The sequence below is a fragment of the Delphinus delphis genome, chromosome 1 (genome assembly GCF_949987515.2).
Source record: "Delphinus delphis chromosome 1, mDelDel1.2, whole genome shotgun sequence".
Classification (NCBI taxonomy): Eukaryota; Metazoa; Chordata; class Mammalia; order Artiodactyla; family Delphinidae; genus Delphinus; species Delphinus delphis.
In genome coordinates this window covers 69,763,290-69,788,380 of record NC_082683.1, presented here as the reverse complement: position 1 = coordinate 69,788,380, position 25,091 = coordinate 69,763,290, and the positions used below count along the sequence as shown (strand labels likewise).

At 35.0% G+C, this 25,091-nt stretch overlaps 1 long non-coding RNA gene and 1 pseudogene across 1 annotated transcript in view; both read left to right on the top strand.

Moving 5' to 3' along the window:
• Positions 1 to 25,091, top strand: part of LOC132421070 (uncharacterized) — a 454,372-nt gene that overhangs the window by 408,334 nt on the left and 20,947 nt on the right. The gene's annotated exons all lie outside the window — the stretch shown is intronic.
• On the top strand, positions 5,120 to 5,591 carry LOC132425413 (ubiquitin-conjugating enzyme E2 variant 1-like; annotated as a pseudogene).

The window sequence follows — 25,091 nt, the reverse complement described above, 5'->3', positions numbered from 1 at the left end:
ACAAAATAGTAGCAAATCAAATCCAACAGTGTATGAAGAGAATTTTACATGATGACAAAGTGGGATTTGTCCGAGGTAAGCAAGGCTCATTTAACATTTGAAAATCAATTAATGTAATCCATCATCATCAATAGGCTATAAAGAAAAACTATATTATCAATAGGTGAAGAAAAAGCACCCATTCATAATAAAAACTCTCAATAAACTTGGAATAGAGGGGAACTTCCTTAAGTTGATAATGAATCTCCACAAAAAGACCTATAGCTAACATCATACTTAATGGTGAGAAACTTGAAGCTTTCCCACTAAAATCAGGAACAAGGCAAGGGTGCCACCTCTCACCATTCCTTTTCAACATTGTGCTGTAAATTCTAGCTAATGTAATAAGACATGAAAAAGAAATAAAAGATATACAGATTGGGAAAGAAGAAGTAAAACTGCCTTTTTAATATAGATGAAATAATCATCTATGCAGGAAATCTGAAAATATTACCAAAACAATCTCCTGGGGGGCTTCCCTGGTGGCACAGTGTCCCCTGATGCAGGGGACACAGGTTCATGCCCTGGTCCGGGAAGATCCCACATGCAGCAGAGCATCTGGGCCCGTGAGCCATGGCTGCTGGACCTGTGCGTCCAGAGCCTGTGCAATGGGAGAGGTCACAACAGTGAGAGGCCTGTGTACTGCCAAAAAAAAAAAAAAAAAAGAAAAATCTCCTGAGACTAATAAGTGATTGTAGCAAGACTGCAGGATACAAGGTTAACATAGAAAAGTCAAATTGCTTTTCTATATACTAGCAATAAACACGTAGAATTTGAAATTTAAAATGAAACAACATTTACATTATCACCCCCCAAAAATGAAATACTGTACTTGGGTATAAATCTAACAAAATATGTACAAGGTCTATATGAGGAAAACTACAAAACTCTGATGAATTAAATCAAATAACTAAATAACTGGAGGAATATTTCATGTTCATGGATAGAAAGACAATATTGTCAAGATGTAATTTCTTCCCAAATTGATTTATTGATTAAATAAAATACTAATAATAATCCTAACAAGTTATTTTGTGAATACGGACAAATTGATTCTAAAATTTATTTGGAGAGGCAAAAGAACCATAATAGCCAACACAACACAGAAGGAGAAGAACAAAGTTGGAGGATTTACACTACTCAACTTTAAGACTTACTATGAAGATACAGTAATCAAGACAGTGTGGTATTGAGGAAAAAATAGATCAATGTGGCTGAATAGAAAGCTCAGAAATAGACCAATATTCATTTAGTCATCAGATCTTTGACAAAGGAGCAAAGGCAATACAATGGAACAAAGATGAGATTCTCAACATTTTTGGGGGGAACAACTGTATATCCACATGCAAAAGAAATGAATCTAGACACAGACCTTACACTCTTCACCAAAAGTACTTCAAAATAGCTCATAGACCTAAATGTAAAAGTCACAACTTTAAAACTCCTAGAATGTAACGTAAAAGAAAATCTAGATGACCTTGACTGTGGCTATGACTTTTTAGATATAACAGTAAAGGCACAGTCCATGAGAGAACAAACTTGATAAGCTGAACTTCATTAAAATTAAAAACTCTGCTTTACAAAATACAATGTCAAGAGAATAAGAACACAAGACACAGACTAGAAGAAAATATTGCAAAAGACACATCTGCTAAAGACTCTTATCCAAAAAATACAAGAACTTAATTATGAGAAAATCCAGTTAAGAAATGAGCCAAAGATCTTAACAGACATCTCACCAAGGAAGATCTGCAGATAGCAAAAATGCATTTGAAAAGATGTTCCACATGATATGTCATCAGGAAAAGGCAAATTAAAACAACACCGAGACACGACTGCATACATATTAGAATGGCCAAAATCTGGAACAATGACAGCATCAAATGCTGGTGAAGATGTGGAGCAATAGGAACCCTCTTACGTTGCTGGGGGAAATGCAAACTGGTACAGCCACTTTGGAAGACAGTTTCTGATTTCTTAAAAAACTAAACACATTCTTACCAAATGATCTAGCAATCACACTCTTTGGTATTTACCCAAAAAAGCTGAAAACTTATGTCTACACGAAAACCTACACCTGGATGTTTATAGAAGCTTTAGGCAAGTAATTGCCTAAACTTGGAACAACGAAGATGTCGTTCAGTACATGAATGAAAAATAAACTGTGTTACATCCAGACAATGGAAAATTATTCAGCACTCAAAAGAAATGAGCTATTAAGCCATGGAAAAACATGAAGAAAACTCAAATGCATATTACTAAGTGAAAAAGCCAATCTGAAAATGTTACATAATGTATGATTTCAATTACATGATATGCTGGAAAAGGCAAAACTGAGGAGATGGTAAAAAGGTCTGTAGTTGCCAGAGGTTGGATGTCATAAATTTGTCTGTACCTATAGAGTGTACTACATCAAGAGTAAACTGTAAACTATGGACTCCAGGTGATGATGATGTGTTGATATAGGTTCATTAGCTGTAACACATGTAGCACTCTGGTGGAGGATGTTGGAGAAGGCTATTTATATGTAAGTTCAGAATGTATATGGGAAATATCTATACCTTCCTTTCAGTTTTACTATGCATCTAAAACTACTCAAAAAATTGTCTTAAAACACACACACGGGCTTCACTAGTGGCGCAGTGTTTGAGAGTCCGCCTGCCAATGCAGGGGACACAGGTTCGTGCCCCGGTCTGGGAAGATCCCACATGCCGCGAGCGGCTGGGCCCGTGAGCCATGGCCACTGAGCCTGCACGTCCAGAGCCTGTGCTCTGCAACGAGAGAGGCCACAGTGGTGAGAGGCCCGCATACCGCAAACACACACACACACACACAGACACACACACACACACACACACACACATCGTATGACTGTACTTATAAAAGGTTCAAAACTATTCCTGGGCATTACAGAATGATATTGGTTACCTTTAGTGCAGAGAACTGAGACAGTGGTTGGGAAGGGCCAAGAGATATTTTCTTTAGTACAAGTCACATTGTATTTCTTGACCTTGATGATAGTCTCCTGAGTTTTTTCATTTTGTGATGATTCATGGGGCTTTACTCCAGGATATTTATACTTCAATTATTTTTAATGAAAAAATAAAGAAGTAAGTAATCCAGAGTCCCTGTTCCCATTTTACTCTCTCCAAGTAGGAACTATTGTTTAACTCCTATTCTTGATTATAACCTAAATTTAGGCTTTAAATTTAGAGTATGGCTAAACAGAGTAGAAAGTTAAGAGTGAGAGATCCATGTTGAAATCAAGGTCACAGGATATGAAAGAATAGAAATGAAGTAAATGATTGTTATCTTGGGCCAAAATCCAATATATACATAGGAAAATATACTTATTTTAATTTCCAGGGATTCTGGAAAATGTGGCAGCATAGGCAGTTTAAAGTATACAGGGTATTACTTGTCACGTTTACATTCCCACTACAATAATTTTTATTGGGGAACATGGGTTTATATAATTTCTTTTGGAAAAAGAGTTCAGTTGTAATCAGAGAAAATAATGTTAGTATTCATTTGAATGTGTGAACATTTAATATTGACCATACAAAATTTTCAGTGGGGACTTAAAATGTGATATATGAGGGAGTTTAAGTACAATACATTTAATAACATGAACATTTGCTGTTTTACTAGCAAGAACTAAGTTTTCCTCATCTATACAACACACTTAGCAGTGTTAATGTTCTTCTCCTATGGCTACAAATAATCTTCAGAAAAACTTTGTAAAATTCCTCATCGTAGTCAATCTAGTGCTGACACTTATGTAGTTAAGTATGGCTATGTGCCTTTTAATGACTCATTTCATGGGAAAATAATCATTCTCTTAAACTTCCTGGACAAAGTACAAAATCTCCTCTGTGGGAGAGAGAAAGAAATCTATGCAAGACTTATTATGTTAAAGGAGGTGAATAAAAGGACCCTTGGCAATTTTCACCTCTGAAGAAGATGTCTGTTTATTGTTTGACATTTTCTTGACAGTCAGTTATTGAAATATAATGTGGAAACTTGGCAAAAGATGCATAGAATATTTTTTCTAAATTGTTGTTTATTGAACTTCACGCTTGTGTCAAACAGCTGGAGGCTAGGGGAAGGATATGAAGCCTTAAAGAAGACTGGCTCTGATGTAACTTTGCCTTTGCCTCTATCAAATAGCAAAATAATGAATTATTATGGGTAATAGAGGACAATAATGGTTATTGAAAGAAGGAAGATTCCTTTTACCTGGTCTACAAGAGCTTTAATTCTGAAAAACCTTTGCCATGTACAGAAAGAAGTCCTATGGAAATTCAAATCACAGAAGCTGATCACATTTGTTAAAATACAGTTCTAAGACATGCCTAAAAGGTCAAGCATAAATGGAGATTCTAAATATTTATTTAAGAATCTCTCATTTTCCCACAATTTCTCCTAGTTTATTATATGTCTAGGATGTCCTTAAAGCTCTCATTAGGGCCACGAACAGTCAGCCACTATGGTCAACTATAGACCATGTATGTATATAACCTATGTAGCAGGAAATCAAAAACATTTGTTGTTACTTAAGTCCCCTTTCCAACCTTTGCCATCATTTTAATTTTCTAACTTTATTTACTGTCGTGATTCTAACCTAGTGCATCATATTTTTGTAGTTATCTTTTTAAACAATAGACAAAACTTATGCAAGTTGGATTTTAACTTGTAGGTAAGGAAACTGAAGATCATATGTCACATATTTGGATTATAAGTGATGCAGTTGGAGAAAACATTATTTGAGTCAAAGTCCATCTGATTCCAGAGCAAATGTTTATCCAGTACTTCACTACTTGACTCCCATACCATTCTCCTTCAGGAAATTTTTAAAAAGATTAAGAAACCAAAAAACCTCTTACCAACTGCTAAAACTGCATATCAGTTATGTTATTTTGTGACCACTGGCATCTAAATGTGACATGGCTAATCTTAGGAGTACCATCCAAGTTGTGGAATGGGTTAAACTAAGTGCTTTGGGTGGTCACAAACTCATTATTAAGTTTATACACTAGAAACAAATAGATTGGCTGGACTTTGAGGACAGCGATGCAAGATGGCAGCCCCTACAAGTTCGAGAATAGAAGCCCCTCATGTTGGAAGAATTCAAAGAATACCAGAAAACAGTAGGAGATGGCACAGTTAGCTGGGGTCTAGAAGATGACACACATGACACAAAATGGACAGGGATGCTAATTCGGCCTCCAAGAAAAATTTATGAAAACTGAATATTCAACATAAAATAGAATGTGGACATAAATACTCAGAAGCACCTTCCCTTTGTGAGATTTATAACAATAATATGAATTGAGTTAATAGTTCTAATGGAGTGATGAACTCAAGAGCCTTATCTGCTAGCAAAATGGCAGAATTCCTATAGCATCAAAGTTGTCCTATAAGAGCTCTGGCACCTAAGAGTGTTGAAAGAACATATGAAACTCCCTCAGCCACACGAGCACCCCTCCCCCTCTATTCTATTTAAACTGTTTTCATTTCACAGCAGTAAATCTTCTAGATATGTCTTGTAGACCTTAAAGTTGTAGAAAGGAAACTCACATTCAAAGCAATTTATCTTAAGATCCTATAAGTGATACTAACTTTTTGTTCATTTGAAATATATAAATTATGCTATAACACGTAATCCTGTCAAGTGTAACCACTAATCCATTTAGTTGAACTTTTGGATTAAGAAAATAGATTTAAATTGATTTCCACTAGAACCGGTGGGTCATATCTAATTCAACTGAGAAAAGAGACATCACACAATCACTTTGTTGCTGATTATATGGCCTGGGGTCTCTGTGTTTTCTCCCATCACCTCCTCCTACATCCCCTGCCTCTTTCCTCTCTTTTCCTCTCCAGGTTGGGTGGTTTTTTAGATGTTAAAATTTCAGGTCACAACCTGTGGGACTATTGTTGGGTGTATGAAGGTTCCTCTCTGTACTCCTGGTTTCTTTTATCTTTTTTTTTTTTTTTCAGCCTTAAACTATGCCTACCTTCCCAATTACAGTCTTTTCCCCACTGTCCTCCATTACTCTTGGTGGAAGTATATATTGTACTCCCTATGCTGCCCTCTGAAATTGGCCTTTGATGAGGAATTCAGGAATTTTCCCATATCATCTTTCCCACACATTAAGTAAGGAGTGCTACTTTTTCTTTCCTTCTCCTCAAGTTCCTTTTTGTACTGTCACCACCCAGAACTTTTCTTGATACTTCTTAGCTTTGAGTAGAAGCCATCAGGTAAGGTTGGAAAGAGTCTCTGACCTCCCTCATTTAGTTTTGGAACCACATTTAATTACTCTTCATCAGCCCCTGGGAAATGAGTATTAGGTCCTTAGCCCTGCCACTCTCTGCTGTCATCATTAGCTGATACATTTTTTTTTTTTTTTAGCTCAGACTTTGATATAATGAAAAAAAAATCATCACCAGTGTTATTCAGGTGTGCCAGCTCTTAAAGTCTTTGGTGGTTAAACTTGGATAAACCACATGAAGACACTTGTTAACACAAACAATCCCTCTGAATAAATTTTATTTTCCTGTAATTGCTTTTGCTTTTGAAAATTGTAGAAGTTTTACATTTTTAAGTTTTAAATTCTTCTTAAATTATGAAGTTTTAAATAACAGGTCTCTCATTTGGTCATCTTTGCAATTCATTTGTATCTAGTTTGGAATCTGACAACTGGAATGAAAAGAACCTTGAATTCAGTGCATGTTCTGTTTGTTATTATTCTCACCAGTATGCATGACAGATTCCTGAAACTGGAGGGCTTGACTTCCTGGTAAATTGCTGCCACTCTCTTAGCCTCTCCATGTGTTCACTAACCCAGAAGTCTCTGAACCCTGCCCTTTTGGCTTTTATGGAGCCTTCATTAAATTGGCATGATTGATTAAATCATTGGTATTTTGTTATTAAGTCAATCTCCAGCTCCTTTTCCCTGTGGGTAAGAGGGGCAGTGGGGTTTGAACTGAAAGTTGCAACCCTCTAATCATATGGTTCCCCTGGCAGCCAGTCCAACATTTAGGGACTTTCCAAAAGTCACTTCTTTAATATAAAGTCAGGTGTGGTTGAAAGGGTCTTGTGAATAACAAGAGACACATTTATTGCTCTTATCACTTAGGAAATTCCAAAGGTTTTAGAAGTTCTCAGTCAGGAACTGGTATAAAGATGAAATATAGATTTCTTTATCATAAATCACAATATCATAACAATACTAGCTTTGTGCCAGGTTTATAATTTCTGTCAATCATTTATGATCAGATTCTTAAAATCAAAAATCCTCTACTTAGTGTTTAATTTTATAAATACTTGAAAATGATTTTTTTCATATAGGTGACTTTTGAACTTCTAGTTAAATAATTATATATATACTAGTTAAATAATTTGAAATGTAGGTATAGTTTCTTTTTTTCTCTTTTTGTATTTGGCATTCTAAATATACCAAAATAAAATAATCCAGGAGATATTCAAGATGACGGAGAAGTAGGTGGATGTGGAGCTCATGCCTCCACAGATGCATCAGGAATACATCTATAGATGCAACAGTTCTCACAGAACACTGGCTGAAAACAAGCAGAAGACCTTGGACACCAGAAAGGACTATAAAGATCCCTTCATAACTGGAAGGGAAGCATTTGAGGCTGTCAGAAGAGGGTGAAGTAGCAGACCTGGGGCAGACGGGACAGAGTGAGAAATACACAGACAGTCTCCACCACAGCCCTACATGTCCCAGACGGGAACGTGTGTTCACAGGCTACCCCTCCAAAAGCAGAGACAGTGAGAGGACGTGTGTGCACTGGTCCGCATGGGGAAGCAGTAGGGATGGAGCCCGGCACCACCTCCTGGTTCTCCCTCCAGGGAAACCAGGAAAACAACTAGCAAGAGCTTGACAAATGCCTGGCTTTGAATTGGAGACCATTCACCTGACTATTGTTTCATTTTGGAAAATTCACTGAAAATAAGTAAGAAAAAAAAATACCTGAAAGAAAGAAAACAAAGAACAAAATACCCCAGAATTCCTAAAGAACAGGTCCTGGAACTCTGGCTGGGTGTCAGGCCTGAGTCTCTGAGGTCGGAGAGCCAAATTCAGGACATTTGTCCACCAGGGACCTCCCAGCCCCACGTAATATCATATGGCGTAATGACTCCCAGAGATCTCCATCTCAATGCCAAGACCCAAGTCCACTCAATGACCAGCAAGCTACAGTGCAGGACACCCTATTCCAAACAACTAGAAAGACAGGAACACAAACTCACCCATTAGCAGAGAGCCTGCCTAAAATCATAATAAGTTCACAGACACCACAAAACACACTACTAGACATGGTCCTGCCCACTGAAAGACAATAACCAGCCTCATCCACCAGAACACAAGCACCAGTCCCCTCCAGCAGGAAGGCTACACAACCCACTGAACCAAGTTACCCACTAGGGGAAGACACCAAAAACAAAGGGAACTACGAACCTGTAGCCTGCAAAACAGAGACCCAAAACACGGTAAGTTAAGCAAAATGAAAAGACAGAGAAATATACAGCAGATAAAGGAGCAAGGTAAAAACCCACCAAACCAAACAAATGAAGAGGAAATAGGCAGTGTACCTGAAAAATAATTCAGAGTAATGATAATAAAGATGATCCAAAATCTTGGAAATAGAATAGAGAAAATAAAAGAAATGTTTAACAGGAACCTAGAAGAAATAAAGAGCAAATGAACAATGATGAACAACACAATAAACAAAATCAAAAATTCTCTATTAGGAATCAATAGCAGAATAACTGAGGCAGAAGAATGGATAAATGACCTGGAAGATAAATAGTGGAAATAAATACTACTATATTCGAATTATAGGGTTCTCAGTAGAGGAAGAGAAAAAAAAAGGGGACTGATATAATATTTGAAGAGATTATAGTTGAAAACTTCCCTAATATGGATAAAGAAATAGTTAAGTCCAGGAAGTTCAGAGAGTCCCATACAGGAAAAATCCAAAGAGAAACACACCAAGATACAAATTAATCAAACTATCAAAAATTAAAATAAAAAGAAAAAATATTAAAAGGAGCAAGGGAAAAGCAACAAATAACATATAGTGAAATCTCCATAAGGTTAACAGCTGATGTTTCAGCAGAAACTCGGTAAGCCAGAAGGAAATGTCAGGACATATTGAAAGTGATGAAAGGGAAAAACCTACAACCAAGATAACTCTACCCAGCAAGGAGCTCATTCAGATTTGGTGGAGAAATTAAAACCTTTACAGACAAGCAAAAGTTAAGAGAATTCAGCACCACCAAACCAGCTTTACAGCAAATGCTAAAGGAACTTCTCTAGGCAGGAAACACAAGAGAAGGAAAAGACCTACAATAATAAACCCAAGACAATTAAGAAAATGGTATAGGAACATGCATATTGATAACTACCTAAAATGTAAATGGATTAAATGTTCCAACCAAATGACAGAGACTGGCTGAACAGATACAAAAACAAGACCCATACATATGCTGTCTACAAGAGAACCACTTCAGACCTAGGGACACACACAGACTGAAAGTGAGGGGATGGAAAAAGATATTCCATGCAAATGGAAATAAAAAGAAAGCTGGAGTAGCAATTCTTGTATCAGACAAAATAGACTTTAAAATAAATACCATTACAAGAGACAAAGAAGAGCACTACATAATGATCAAGGGATCAACCCAAGGAGAAGATATAAAAATTGTAAATATTTATGGACCCAACATAGTAGCACCTCAATACATAAGGTAAATGTTAACACCCGTAAAAGGGGAAATCAACAGTAACACAATCATAGTAGGGGTCTTTAACACCCCACTTTCACCAATGGACAGATCAACCAAAATGAAAATAAATAAGGAAACACAAACTTTAAATGATACATTAAACAAGATAGGTTTACTCGATATTTATAGGACATTCCATCCAAAAACAGCAGATTACACTTTCTTCTCAAGTGCTCATAGAACATTCTCCAGAATAATGATGTCTTGGGTCACAAATCAAACCTTGGTAAATTTAAGAAAATTGAAATCATATCAAGAATCTTTTCTGACCACAAAGCTATGACACTAGATATCAATTATAGGAAAAAATCTGTAAAAAGTACAAACACATGGAGGCTAAACAATACACTACTAAATAACCAAGAGATCACTGAGGAAATCAAAGAGGAAATCAAAAAATACCTAGAAACAAATGACAATGAAAACACGATGACCCAAAACCTATGGGATGCAGCAAAAGCAGTTCTAAGAGGGAAGTTCAGAGAAATACAACCCTACCTCAAGAAACAAGAAACATCTCAAATAAACAACCTAACCTTACACCTAAAGCAATTAGAGAAAGAAGAACCAAAAATCCCCAAAGTTAGCAGGAGGAAAGAAGTCATAAAGATCAGATCAGAAATAAATGAAAAATAAATGAAGGAAATGATAGCAAAGATCCATAAAACTAATAGCTGGTTCTTTGAGAAGATAAACAAAATTGATAAACCATTAGCCAGACTCATCAAGAAAAGAAGAGAGAAGACTTAACTGAATAGAATTGAAATGAAAAAGGAGAAGTAACAACTGACACTGCAGAAATAGAAAGGATCATGAGAGATTACTGCAAGCAACTATATGCCAATAAAATGGAAAACCTGGAAGAAATGGGCACATTCTTAGAAAATCACAACCTTCCGAGACTGAACAGGAAGAAACAGAAAATATAAACAGACTAATCACAAGCACTGAAATTGAAACTGTGATTAAAAATCCTCCAACAAACAAAAGCCCAGGACCAGATGGCTTCACAGATGAATTCTATCAAACCTGTAGAGAAGAGCTAACACCTATCCTTCTCAAGCTCTTCCAAGATATAACAGAGGTAGGAACACCCCCAAACTCATTCTATGAGGCCACTCATCACCCTGATACCAAAACCAGACAAAGATGCCACAAAAAAAGGAAACAGTGTCACTGATGAACATGGATGCAAAAATCCTCAACAAAATACTAGCTAACAGAATCCAACAGTGCATTAAAAGGATCATACACCATGATCAAGTGGGGTTTATCCCAGGAATGCAAGGATTCTTCAGTATACTCAAATCTATCAATGTGAAAAACCATATTAAGAAATTGAAGGAGAAAAACCATATGATTATCTCAATAGATGCAGAAAAAGCTTTTGACAAAATTCAACACCCGTTTGTGATAAAAACCCTCCAGAACATAGGCATAGAGGGAACTTACCTCAACATAATAAAGGCCATATGTGACAAACCTACCTCCCACATCGTTTTCAATGGTGAAAAATTGAAACCCTTTCCTCTAAGATCAGGAACAAGACAAGGTTGTCCACTCTCACCACTCTTATTCAACATAGTTTTGGAAGTTTTAGCCTCAGCAATCAGTGAAGAATAAGAAATAAAAGGAATCCAAATCAGAAAAGAAGTAAATTGTCACTGTTTGCAGATGACATAATACTATACATAGAGAATCCTAAAGATGTTACCAGAAAACTACTAGAGCTAATCAATGAATTTGGTAAAGTTGCAGGATACAAATTTAATGCACAGAAATCTCTTGCATTTGTATACACTAATGATGAAAAATCTGAAAGAGGAATCAAGGAAACACTCTCATTTACCATTGCAACAAAAAGAGTAAAATACCTAGGCATAAATCTACCTAAGGAGACAAAAGACCTCTATAGAGAAAACTGTAAGACACTGATGAATGCAAATAAAGAGGATACAAAGAGATGGAGAGATATACCATGTTCTTGTGTTGGAATAATCAACTTTGTGAAAATGACTATAATACTACCCAAAGCAATCTACAAATTCAATGGAATCCCTACCAAACTACCAATGGCATTTTTCACAGAACTATAACAAAAAAGTTCATGATCTGTATGGAAACACAAAAGACACTGAATAGCCAAAGCAATCTTGAGAATGAAAAATGGAGCTGGAGGAATCAGGCTCCCAGACTTTGTACTATACTACAAAGCTATAGAAATCAAGACAGTATGGTACTGGCACAAAAACAGAAATATAGATCAATGGAACAGGATAGAAAGCCCAGAGATAAACCCACGCACATATGGTCACCTTAACTTTGATAAAGGAAGCAAGAATATACAATGGAGAAAAGACAGCCTCTTGAATAAGTGGTCCTGGGAAAACTGGACAGCTACATGTAAAAGAATGAAATTAGAACACTCGCTAACACCATACACAAACGTAAACTCAAAAGGGATTAAAGACCTAAATGAAAGGCAAGAGACTATAAAACTCTTAGAGGAAAACATAGGCAGAACACTCTATGACATATATCACAGCAAGATCCTTTTTGACCCACCTCCTAGAGAAATGGAAATAAAAACAAAAATAAACCAATGGGACCTAATGAAACTTAAAAGCTTTTGCACAGCAAAGGAAACCATAAACAAGATGAAACCACAACTCTCAGAATGGGTGAAAATATTTGCAAACGAAGCAACTGACAAGGGATTAAGGTCCAAAATATACAAGCAGCTCATGCAGCTCAATATCAAAAAGAGAAAAAACAACCCAGTCCAAAAATGGACAGAAGACTTAAATAGACATTTCTTCAAAGAAAATATACAGATTGCCAACAAACACATGAAAGGATGTTCAGTATCACTAATCATTAGAGAAATGCAAATCAAAACTACAATGAGGTATCACCTCACACCAGTCAGAATGACCATCATGAAAAAAATCTACAAACTATAAATGCTGGAGAGGGTGTGGAGAAAATGGAACCCTCTTGCATTGTTGGTGGGAACATAAATTGATACAGCCACTATGGAGAACAGTATGGAGGTTCCTCAAAAAACTAAAAATAGAACTATCATATTACCCAGCAATCCCACTACTGGGCACATACCCTGAGAAAACCATAATTCAAAAAGCATCACGTACCACAATGTTCATTCCATCTCAATTTACAATAGCCAGGACATGGAAGTAACCTAAGTGTCCATCGACAGATGAATGGAATAAGATGTGGCACACATATACAATGGAATATTACTCAGCCATAAAAAGAAAGGAAATTGAGTTATTTGTAGTGAGGTGGATGGACCTAGAGTCTGTCATACAGAGTGAAGTAAGTCAGAAGGAGAAAAACAAATACAGTATGCTAACGCATATATATGGTATCAAAAACAAGAAAAATATTTCTGAAGAACCTACAGGCAGGACAAAATAAAGATGCAGATGTAGAGAATGGACTTGAGGATGTGGGATGGGGGAAGTGTAAGCTGGGACGGAGTGAGAGCGTGGCATGTACATATATACACTACCAAATGTAAAATAGGTAGCTAGTGGGAAGCCGCTGCATAGCACAGGGAGATCAGCTCAGTGCTTTGTGACTACTTAGAGGGGTGGGATAGGGAGTGTGGGTGGGAGACACAATAGGGAGGAGACATGGGGGTGCATGTATATGTATAGCTGATTCACTTTGTTATACAGCAGAAATTAACACACCATTGTAAAGCAGTTATACTCCAATAAAGATGCTAAAAACATAATAATCCATAAATTTTACGCTAAATGATTTTTTCAAATGACAGAAATAATACAATTTAATAATAATGTCCTTTATTCAAGGGAAAATAATTCATGGGTTTGGGGAGTATAGCACCTCACAAGCAGTGGGTCGCTTCCCAAGGGATTTGGGGCAAGAGTCAGCTTGCAAATCTTTAGAATAGGCAACTTGGAAATAGGGCCTGATTGGCTAGGAGGTCTGGGATTTCCTTATAAGGCTGGTAGGTCCTATTTTCTAGGGTAAAATGAGCTAGCTACAGTCAGTTTGGAGGACTGTGATTGGTTGTATGTAGTTTCCTTGCCAGTGTGGCATTTCTAGTAAGTGCTGGAAGACTTAATGTAGAGTTGTGACATGGGCTGGGCCGCTGGGGCAGCCTCCTTTTTGTGGGTTCTGATACACAAATTACCTTCATCAGTATTGCACTGTTCTAACAGGCCTCATGGAACCTCCAACACACCAGTGTATGCTGAAAGTGCTCAAATATGTGGTGGTTCCACATTGCCAGTTCTACTGCATGGTGGTCTTCAGAATGCCTAATGTGAATGGCAAGCCAAACTTTTCCAAGAGAGACTATAAGAGAAATAGAACGATTCTGGGGTTATTTCTAGAAGTTTTCTACTATCTTTCACCTGAGTTTCTGAGTAACTATATAACCAAAGAAGCTATATACTTATTTTACTTGCAGAGAGAAAGGCGGATCAGTGGTTTAGGCAGGCTAATGTCAGATAATTCAGTATTTTTATATTGTGGGTGTTGTAGTAGCAAATAAACTAAGGCACAAGTATGGTCAAGAACATTTTGAGGGTCCACATGGGTAAAATAGTCTGTATTATGTATAAAATGTAGGCAAGAATAAAATAGAAAGAAATATTAAGGAGTCCCCTTTGTTAGTTGACAAAAGCATAGAAATAAATTATGCAAAATATACTTTTGACCATGTCATAGATAAGTAGCTACAGCAAGGATAATCAAAATATATTATTAATATTAATTTATATTTGCATAAGCTTTTACTTATAGAGACTAAAATACTATGTTTGGCAATGAGAGTTTTGATCATTTTAATAAAAAATAAGAACTTATAGCATAAACAATCCAGTTTGTAAAAATAATGAATTACAGTATCTTCAAATATATCAACAAATATTCAACTGATTGTCCAAACCCAATATTTAATATTTCTGGAATTTCTATGGAAATTCTTGACGCTTTAAATGAAGACAAAATTTAAGTCTTGAGCACAACTGAGATGCAAGAAAATTGCAATTTGGTGGTAGCGTTTCAAAAGATTCCTGAAGTTGTGGAAAACAGAAAAAAAATGAATTCTGGGAATGTGCCCCAACTAGCTATAAATAAGTATTTGCATTTTTCACATTTTGATCTACAGAAGTTTTGTCGTCCTTCTTCTCAGCCAGAGCACACTTTATAGCTTCTTGTATTTTATACTGACTCTGAGTAGTTTATTCTGGTGAATTTACACTTAAAAAAATACATATGCTTTACTACTGGTTTTTCCAGACCAATTAATCAACAAAATTCAAGTCATCTAAATAAGGAGATAAATTTTAAAACTTTGAAAAAAATTTTTCATGCCTGAAGGAATTCTCCTTCAGAACATCTATCATTTCACAAATCTATTCAGATAGGAGACATTTAATGACATTGACAATCAGTCCTCCTCGAAGCAGACTATAGGGCTTTACTTTCTTGTCAGAACCAATCAATGGACTTTAGAACAAAAACTCAGCAGTAGTGAAACTGAGAAAAAGGAAAAGGGGAATTTCGTGGTCCAGGATGCATTTCAACAAGCTTAAACTCTAAGTGACAGATGAGGAATTTAAGCTGCTCCGTATAATTCTACAAATGAGGTGTGTGAGAGAAGTTTTCATTAAAATGAGTCTCACTTTACACAGGCTTATGAGTGTTCCTGATCGTGTTCTCTGACTCTCATTAAAGGACCTGCAAAGTGTAAAGCTTCTCCAACAGGTTTTCACACTCACTCTCTATATGTTTATATATATGTGATATATGAATTTCACCAGCAAAACATCTTGAAAGAGTATTTGAACTGAAAATTATATTCATAACATGAATTAAACAAGAGTTCTGTTTGATCTTTCCTTGAGAGAAATGCATTTACATTTTCAAATATGATCATTTATTAAAGTGCCATAGTTTGTGTCAGACATGGCAGAAAAGATCATGCTTTCTAGCTGGGGTGCAAGCTTTGGCTACAGGTGAATGGATTCACAAATGAGTCTTGGGGTACATTTTTGTTATTCAGTGAATCTTTTAATTCCTTGTAAATGTTATGATTATTAGAATCATGCTTTTGATGAATATCTCTAGGGCTTATAATGAAATAAATGCAAATCAGTATTTAGAAAGTCTAGATTAATACTATCATCATGTTGCTTTAATTATTTTAAATGGGATATCCATAATCATATTCCTCATTGTGGCTTTTTTATTCTTACTATTTTCAACACATTTGTATTACTCTTTGTCAATAAGCATATATGTATGCCCAAGCTATTTTTACAACAGGAAAATACATTTAATGTCTGGGTATTTAAATTTCATGAAAGATAAGAAGACTTATTAAGAGAAAACCTAAACCTAAAAGACTTAATAGTATCATTAGAAAATTGGTTTTTATTATGATAAATTAATAAAGTTTGTTGTTTCATTTTTACATTTGAAATAATTACTCTTGTATAGCTATTTTTATATAAATGAACTCTACATGCTTTTTTAAAATTCAATTTATATAACAGAAAACTAAATGACACTGAGATTGCCATGACTTACCTTGGTGACTTCTACAAGCTGAAAGTTTTAGTCATATGATCTATGTTTAATAATTTAACACATTAATAATATTTTAGATGTGGATTGTTGAACATAAGCATGCAGATTATTTAAATGAATATTTAATTTTTATTCACCTTGCCAGAAGACAGAACATGCATTTAATTGCCTGATATGAAAAATGTAAGAAAGATCAGTAAAACAGTAATATAAAAAAAGTTTAAAATAAAATATGTATATCTCTTACTTTTTGGGCCACAAATAATAATAATTGGCTTGTCATTTGATATTATATAAAAAAAGTATTGGACAATTTCACCTTATTTTTCAGTTGGAAAATGTTGAGTCTATATTGAGCCACATATTCAAAATGTACATTTTAATTTGGATCTATTTTTAAATTCTGAATGTTAAATAACATTATGAATACTTTACATAATGAGATTAGCACTGTGCCTAGAATGAACACCTGATGAATAAATACCTTTTTTGTGTTTTTCTTCTGTGTTGACTGCCAAAAAAACACTAGAGAAAACTGCTGTTCAGGCAGGTTGGGACACTGACCCCACCAATAGGCAGTCAGGATGTGGCTGTGAGTAACACTCTGAATATTGCAGAAATGAATATTTTAATACTAATATGTGAAGAAGGGTGAAATTTATGGTGGAGCTAGTCTAAAATACACAATCCAGATTTCCATATACTGGGTGTTCATGTTCTCTTACCCTATTTGGAGTAAATCAGCAACTAGGGAACAGTGTATTACACTCACACTCACACACACACACATACACACAGCTTTGCTGTAACTATATTCTAGAGACTCATACAGGGTGAGTTATAATGATTTACTTTTGCAAACTAATATTCTTTGACTATGGTTCACATGCTGAATTCTACTCTATAGCAAATACTGTTTAAGGACCCTCTGGTGTATTTAGAGTACTTAATGCAGCAGGCAGTGATTGGTGAGCATTGATGCTAGAACAGCTACTCCTGAGAATTTGCAAATCAACCTGTAGCATTTCTCTTAATGTCTATTTTCAGTGTCCATTTTCACCCACCTTTTCCTTTTTTTTCCTTCATGCTCTTTTTCCACTCTCATCTTTTTAGCTTTAAGCACCCAAATTGTGGGTGAGCGCATAATCAAGACTAAAGAATATTACTGCCATTTGGACAATTTCCTTTCCCTGCCTGTCCTACACCTCACCACACCTAACTTGTCCTGTCCCATTTCCAATGTCTTATGTACCTATGCCTTGATTTAATTTGTCCCAATTCTGAAGACACACTATAAATAAAGAAAACTCTGTCCTTCCACAGTAGGCTGTAATTTAAAGGAAGAGAGGAATATGCAATATAAGACCTTTATTGTATGTGTGGAAGTGGGGATAAATTCCTTCACATTACTGGGCTGAAATTATCCCTGTAACTTCATCTGCAATTTTCTCTGATTGGGGAGAATTATTTCTGTCTTGTTCAGTTCAGCTACAGGCAAATAGGCAAATTTAATTTCAGGAACTGAAATTTGAGAACATTGGAATGTTTCAGGTACTAACCTCTACATTTTACTGTCTTGTGAATTAACAGTATATTTAAGTAAAGTGAATAGAACCAACAACACTCATTAAAAAAAAGGGAATAAATGGCTATCTTTACATAGTTTAATTAACTCATACTAGGCATCCAGTTTTTTGTTTTTCCTAAAAATACACAAATTATTGCCCTTTCTTTTAAGAGTAAAAGTGCTGATTTCTTTTCTCTCTCAATAGTACACACATTTTTATGGAAGAAAACATAAAGAAAAACTCCACATAAAAACTCTATAACCAGATGGACTGTTACAGAGTTTTTCCCAAGTCCAATCCAAGTCTCAAACTCCCTTGAAGCTCTCACAACAATATGTCAGGTAACATTTTAGATAGCTCTTTGAGATACTTACTGCCTGGAAACTTTTCCACTTAGGATTTACACACAAGTACACCAGAGTAGTTCTCATTTTTAGGAACCTCAGGAAAAATAAGAAATAGAAGTGTTTTTTGGTTAATATATATTTGGTTTAATTAAAGAGAGAAATCAGATGTCATGATGAGAGGTACTGTTGAGTGTTACAGTCAGATCTTTGGGTGATATTTTTATTTTAAACAAATATGCAAACTGAGTCAGAGAGCCAGAAGCTTCTGAGTTCTGATCCCAGAGCTGTCATTAGTTTCCTCTGCTCTAATGGATATGTCATTTGAGCCCTGTCTGCCTCCATCTTCTTATCAGTAATACCAGAATAAGACTATAGTACTGACCTCAGAGGGGTAAAATAACAAGTATTTTAGCTTAAGAAGTATACATTTTAAGTGTCTGGAAAAATTGTCTGTATTTTAAATATATATACTAGAGAAATAGGTTGGGTATATTCATCATTTAAAAAAAAAAGTTTTATTGTACTTACTGCAAAAGAAAAGTTATGTATTTTGTGAGCTAAAACAGAAGTTAAACATTTTCTTTCTTTGAGTTTCTTGGCTTCCAACACAAAGACTTTGGAATGCAAACTGACTTCTCCATTATTAGATTATTTCTGATATTTGTGAGCTTTTCATTCTGTAAAATAAATTGCTGCTATACTTCTCAAATGATTCCCTATAATAGTAAGATTTTGTGCCTGAATTGAAGTGGGGGAGTGATAGTGTTAAAACATCTATTTAAATGCAAAACAAGTAAATAATTTTAACAAGGTTAATATAACCAATAAGAAAGAAAACAGTAGACAACACTTCAAACTGTTAATTGCATAAGGGGCCTCAAACTTCATTAGGCTATCCCACTTTCTCTTGTCAAATGGTATTGGTCCTTTAGAAATTTATCTTATCCAATATCTGCTAAAATAACTCCTCTTAGGGATTATGAGAATTCAAGCCGTTTCTCCTGTGGCATTCACTCCTTTATAGCTTAGAGCCAAAGTGAATTAATACTTCCCACACAAAGAAAATATCAAATTTCAAACAACACAAATTTAGTGTTTATATAGTCATATAAAACAATCTTTGAGTTAAAAGATATTTTCTATGTTTAAATAATCTCTTGCTTAAATCAAACATTTAACCCTTAAACTGCCTTGTCTGAAACCTTAGGTCTATATTTGGTACAGGAATATTTTAATACTTTTTTTTCTTCATATAACTCATGGAACTATGGATGAATCAAATGCCTTTGCAATTTGAATTTGGTCTCTTAACTGCAGTGAACTGAGACATGAAAGCTCCTTCGTATATAAAGGAGAATAAACATAGCATATTGATGAGTTGGATAAGGTTTTAAGAATTATCTGAATTGTCTGTGGTTGTATAAATTCACTATTTTTGCGAGATGATGTTAAATATATACACAAAATGTACATATTAGTATTTATGCATTATAACATAAAGTGTAAATTAACAACAGAAATTGTTAAACGTAGGGAGATTGGTTTGTTGACTCTTTTTAGTCTTAGCACCAGATATTTTATGGTATCATTAATTATCTATAATACTTTTGTTGAATGAATAATTTTGGATTATGTGTATCAGTTAATACTGGAAGGTTTAAACTACATATGAATACAATATGTGTTCCATAAAACAGAGGACGAGCCACATTGATAATTCAAAAGCCAAAGATATATTAAAAAATTTATGTTCAGGAATAATTTCAACCTCCAAAAAGTTAAACTTCTTCCATAGGGGAATGTAGTTGCTTTATTTTATTTATTTATTTATTTAAAACATCTTTATTGGAGTATAATTGCTTTACAATGGTGTGTTAGTTTCTGCTTTATAAAAAAGTGAATCACCTATACATATATCCCCATATCTCCTCCCTCTTGCGTCTCCCTCGAACCCTCCCTATCCCACCCCTCTAGGTGGTCACAAAGCACCGAGCTGATCTCCCTGTGCTATGTGGCTGCTTCCCACTAGCTATCTATTTTGCCTTTAGTAGTGTATATATGTCCATGCCACTCTCTCACTTTGTCCCAGCTTACTGTTCCCCATCCCCATGTCCTCAAGTCCACTCTCTACATCTGTGTCTTTATTCCTGTCCTGGCCCTAGGTTCTTCATAACATTTTTTTTTTTTTTAGTTTCCATACACATGTGTTAGCATATGGTATTTGTTTTTCTCTTTCTGACTTACTTCACTCTGTGTGACAGACTGTATGTTCATCCACCTCACTATAAATAACTCAATTTTGTTTCTTTTTATGACTAAGTAATATTCCATTGTATATATGTGCCAGAATTTTATCCATTCATCTGTCGATGGACACTTAGGTTTCTTCCATGTCCTGACTATTGTAAATAGAGCTGCAATGAACATTGTGGTACCTATTTTTGAGTTATGGTTTTCTCAGGGTATATGCCTAGTAGTGGGATTGCTGGGTCATATGGTAGTTCTATTTTTAGTTTTTTAAGGAACCTCCATACTGTTCTCCATAGTGGCAGTATCAATTTACATTCCCACCAACAATGCTAGAGGGTTCCCTTTTCTCCACACTCTCTCCAGCATTTATTGTTTGTAGATTTTTTGATGATGACCATTCTGACTGGTGTGAGGTGATACCTCATTGTAGTTTTGATTTGCATTTCTCTAATGATTAGTGATATTGAGCAGCTTTTCATGTGTTAGTTGGCAATCTGTATATCTTCTTTGGAGAAATGTCTCTTTAGGTCTTCTGCCCATTTTTGGATTGAGTTGTTTGTTTTTTTGGTCTTGAGCTCCATGAGCTGCTTGTAAATTTTGGAGCTTATTCCTTTGTCAGTTTCTTCATTTGCAAATATTTTCTCCCATTCTGAGGGTTGTCTTTTTGTAAGTGGTGCTGGGAAAACTGGGCAGGTACATGTAAAAGAATCAGATCAGAACACTCCCTAACACCATACACAAAAATAAACTCAAAATGGATTAAAGACCTAAATGTAAGGCCAGACACTATAAAACTCTTAGAAGAACACACAGACATTACACTCTATGACATAAATCACAGCAAGATACTTTTTGACCCACCTCTTAGAGAAATGGAAATAAAAACAAAAATAAACAAATGGGACCTAATGAAACTTAAAAGCTTTTGCACAGCAAAGGAAAGATATTGGCTTTTTAACAGAGCAAAGCAAAGTGCAAAATAGGTAGGGTCAGAAACCTTTAAATCTTAATCTCTACTTTGTTACTTACTTCTACTTACTGTGTGGCCTCAGGCAAGGCACTAAACCTTTCACTTTATTCAGTTTTGGGATAATATTACTTACTTTATATAGCTATTGTTTGTATTCAGTAAACAATGATTGCAAAGCTCTTTGAAGACTGTAAAATATACTATAAATACTGAGCTGAATTCTTTCATTCAGTATCTTCCACTGGGTTATAGACACAGAATTCCATGCATATGGTGAAAACTGTGTGAAGAGTAACTGATAATGAGACTTTGGGAGAATTTTTGGTGCGCACAATGTTATGCAATTAAGAAGGTGTTGTTTATCCTGTTTATCAGAGGTAATTCTTAGTTGCTGAGGCAAGCCATGGGACTTCTAAAAATCAACAAATGGGTACAAAATCCAGTTTAAATATTGTATTTTATAATAAAGAACTATATTCCACATATATTGTAGAATGAATTGAAAATATATTTAACAATTATATTCATCAGCTGGCTGATAAATTAGGATTAGATTCAGTTGTGAGTTACAGATAAACCCGAATTCGAGTATCTTAAATAAAATAAATTATGTAATGATTATTACCTGTAGGTCATGAGTCCCTGGCTGGTATGGACCACCGTAGTGTCCAATGCAGTTCTTCTCCTTTATTGTTTGCCCATCTTCAACATGTGGCTTCCAGAGCATAGTCAGAAATGATTTATCCAGTTCCAGTCACAATCTTCCCTTTCCAGAGAGGAAGAAAAAGAAAAGGATAGTGAAGAACAAAGGGCATATACCAGCATAATCTTTCAGAAATCTTACAGAAGCTACTGTATGACTCCCATTGAACAGTGCTTGGCCACATAACTGTACTTAGCTACACAGGAAGTTGGAAATATATTTTTTCTAAACGTCACATGTCAAACTACAAATTCTATTGTTCTGAAAGGAGAAAGTAGATATTGTGGTACAACAAACAACCCTGTGGTACAGCCTTTATTAACAGACAATTTCAGATTGTTAAAACACATAGCCATATCTCAAGATGTAAATAGCTACAGAATATCTATAAAAGGAAAGAAATTGCAGAGAGAGAATTTTTAGTATAGGGCTAAATGTGTCTCACCTGTTATATCAAATACATATACTGTTAATTAATTAATTCTATGTAATTAAATAATAAAACTGGTTTGTTTAGTCTTACTGAATCACTTGCCCAAAAGAGAACTATGTATGTTCATAGAGACATGAAGATAGGAATCTAGGCCAGATAATTACTAAAAGGGGAATCATAATTTAAATCCACTAGAATGATTATAATTGGATAGTTTAGTTGAGCAGGATTTGAGGTTCTTGAGGATAAAGTAGATGTATAATTCTTACATCAGGAAACTAGCTGAGATAGGTTGCATGGATCTGGATCACACTCTAGACTTCAACATCTTGCCTTGGAAATACGCTGTTTAGTGTGTTAAGGAGATTAACTGATTAGAGACAGTACATGGGACAATGAAAGGTTTATTGCCTCCTCTGGGAAAAGAGCTCAAAAAAGAGCTCTTACTGAAGTTAAGAAAATCTAGGACTAGAGAAAAAAAGTAATATGTTGTTTAACTACTACGTTTCATACGTGCTGGTCACCCCTTCATGTGTTGCTCATTTATTCATGACAACACATTGTGAGATAGCATAATATTTTTCAGCTAAATATTTGGAAATACAGAAAGTTTAAATTATTTGATTAAAATCTGACAGCATGTCAAATTACAAACCCAGCATTAAAAGCCAGATACACTGGACTCTCAAGTAAGTGCTCCTTCTATTACCATGAAACATCCCCAAAGAGATCCAGTAATGTCACTTTTTATTTGAAGACAACTTGTAGATGTCAATAAATAGCATACATATTTTACAGATTGAAATAAAAATATTCCAAGTTCATGCTTATAATTAATTATCCATATATCATTAGTTAACATAGTGGTTCAAGAATAATCCATTTCTTTTGCCAAAAGGATATGATTATTTTAGTGTTTGATTTAGGCCTAATAGAATAGTTCACTAAAGGTGAAATAAAAGTAGTAACAAGCACTGGTCAAAATATTCACACTACATCATACAATAATCAATGACATATACATTTTTATTTTAAAAATTATAAAATATTGATTTGAAAAAAATATTTATATTCAGGTTTGGGGAAAGTGACTCAAAAAGGCCTTAAAAATGCCATTAGTGGGAGGCCAAGTTGATACTCTTTTAGAAAAGAATATTAGCAATGTAGAAAGAGTGTTAAAAATTTCCCTACTCTTTGATCATGCTCTTTGAATTGTCTTCTAGGAACCTACTATGTAACGTATAATTGGAGATTAGGGCACAGATTTATGTGCAAGAATGTGCATTGTAGAAGTACTCAAATTAGTAAATTGAATCAAAGTTAAATATTCCAAAAAGGGAAAGTACTGCCTAAGCCATAGCATAGTTATATTTTAGGATATGGTATTATTGAAATTATGCTTTAATATTATTAGATAACATGGTGAAATGTAGCACAGTGAACTGAGAGCAGGGCCAGGTCTTCTAAAATATTTGGGGGCTCTTTTTACAAAGCCAACAATTCACAAGGATTTTATATCAGAAGATGGGTTTATTAGGTCACATTGCTATCCTTTAACCAAAGGAAGAATGATTAAGAAACAAATCTTTTTCTCCCCTTCAGAAAATCTGGATATATCAGATTAGAAGGCTTTAAAATAACCTAGTGTTTTTTTTTCACCTGAAAACAATTTGGCTACTGTAATATTTATTCTGTGTATACTTTTTACTATTATAAGGATTGTGTCAAGAGTTTGGAATTTAGAAAAACATAGCTTCTACATTTTGTAGTTGATATCTTTTCACAAGAACTTGACCACATAAATGCATCTTTCCCTGTGCCTCGGTTTCCAAGTTACAAGACAAAGACATCAATGATAAACTACCTCCCAGGGATGTTTCTGAGCATGAGTTAATGTTTGTAAAGCCTCCACAGAGAGCAGAGGATGAATAATGAAATAGACTCTCAAAGTAGTATTAGCGCTCTCATCTTTCTCATTAGTTTCTAAGAGGCTTCATGCCAACTGTTAGCATTTCAGCTGCCAGAACGAGGGGTTCCTATTTTAATTTTGTCTGGAAGAGTGAGAGTTCCTTGAACATCTGGGGTTCACCTCGGCTTAATTCCAATAATGTTTCTATGGAATCAGGTATGCGAAGTGTGATGGCCAGTATCACAAAGGAATTCATATCTAATTTTAGGCCTGCTGTTTCAATTTCTAATTTAGCTTACATTTTAAACCTATTAGGAAAAACAGTATCTAAGTAACATATCTGAGATTTATTTGAAGTTTTTATGTGAGAAAAGTTTGCTTTAAATTAAATTACATTAAAACCATGTCTATGGGGAGTGGGCAAACAGAATGGGATTAGGATGATTTTGGCCAACTCCTTTCAC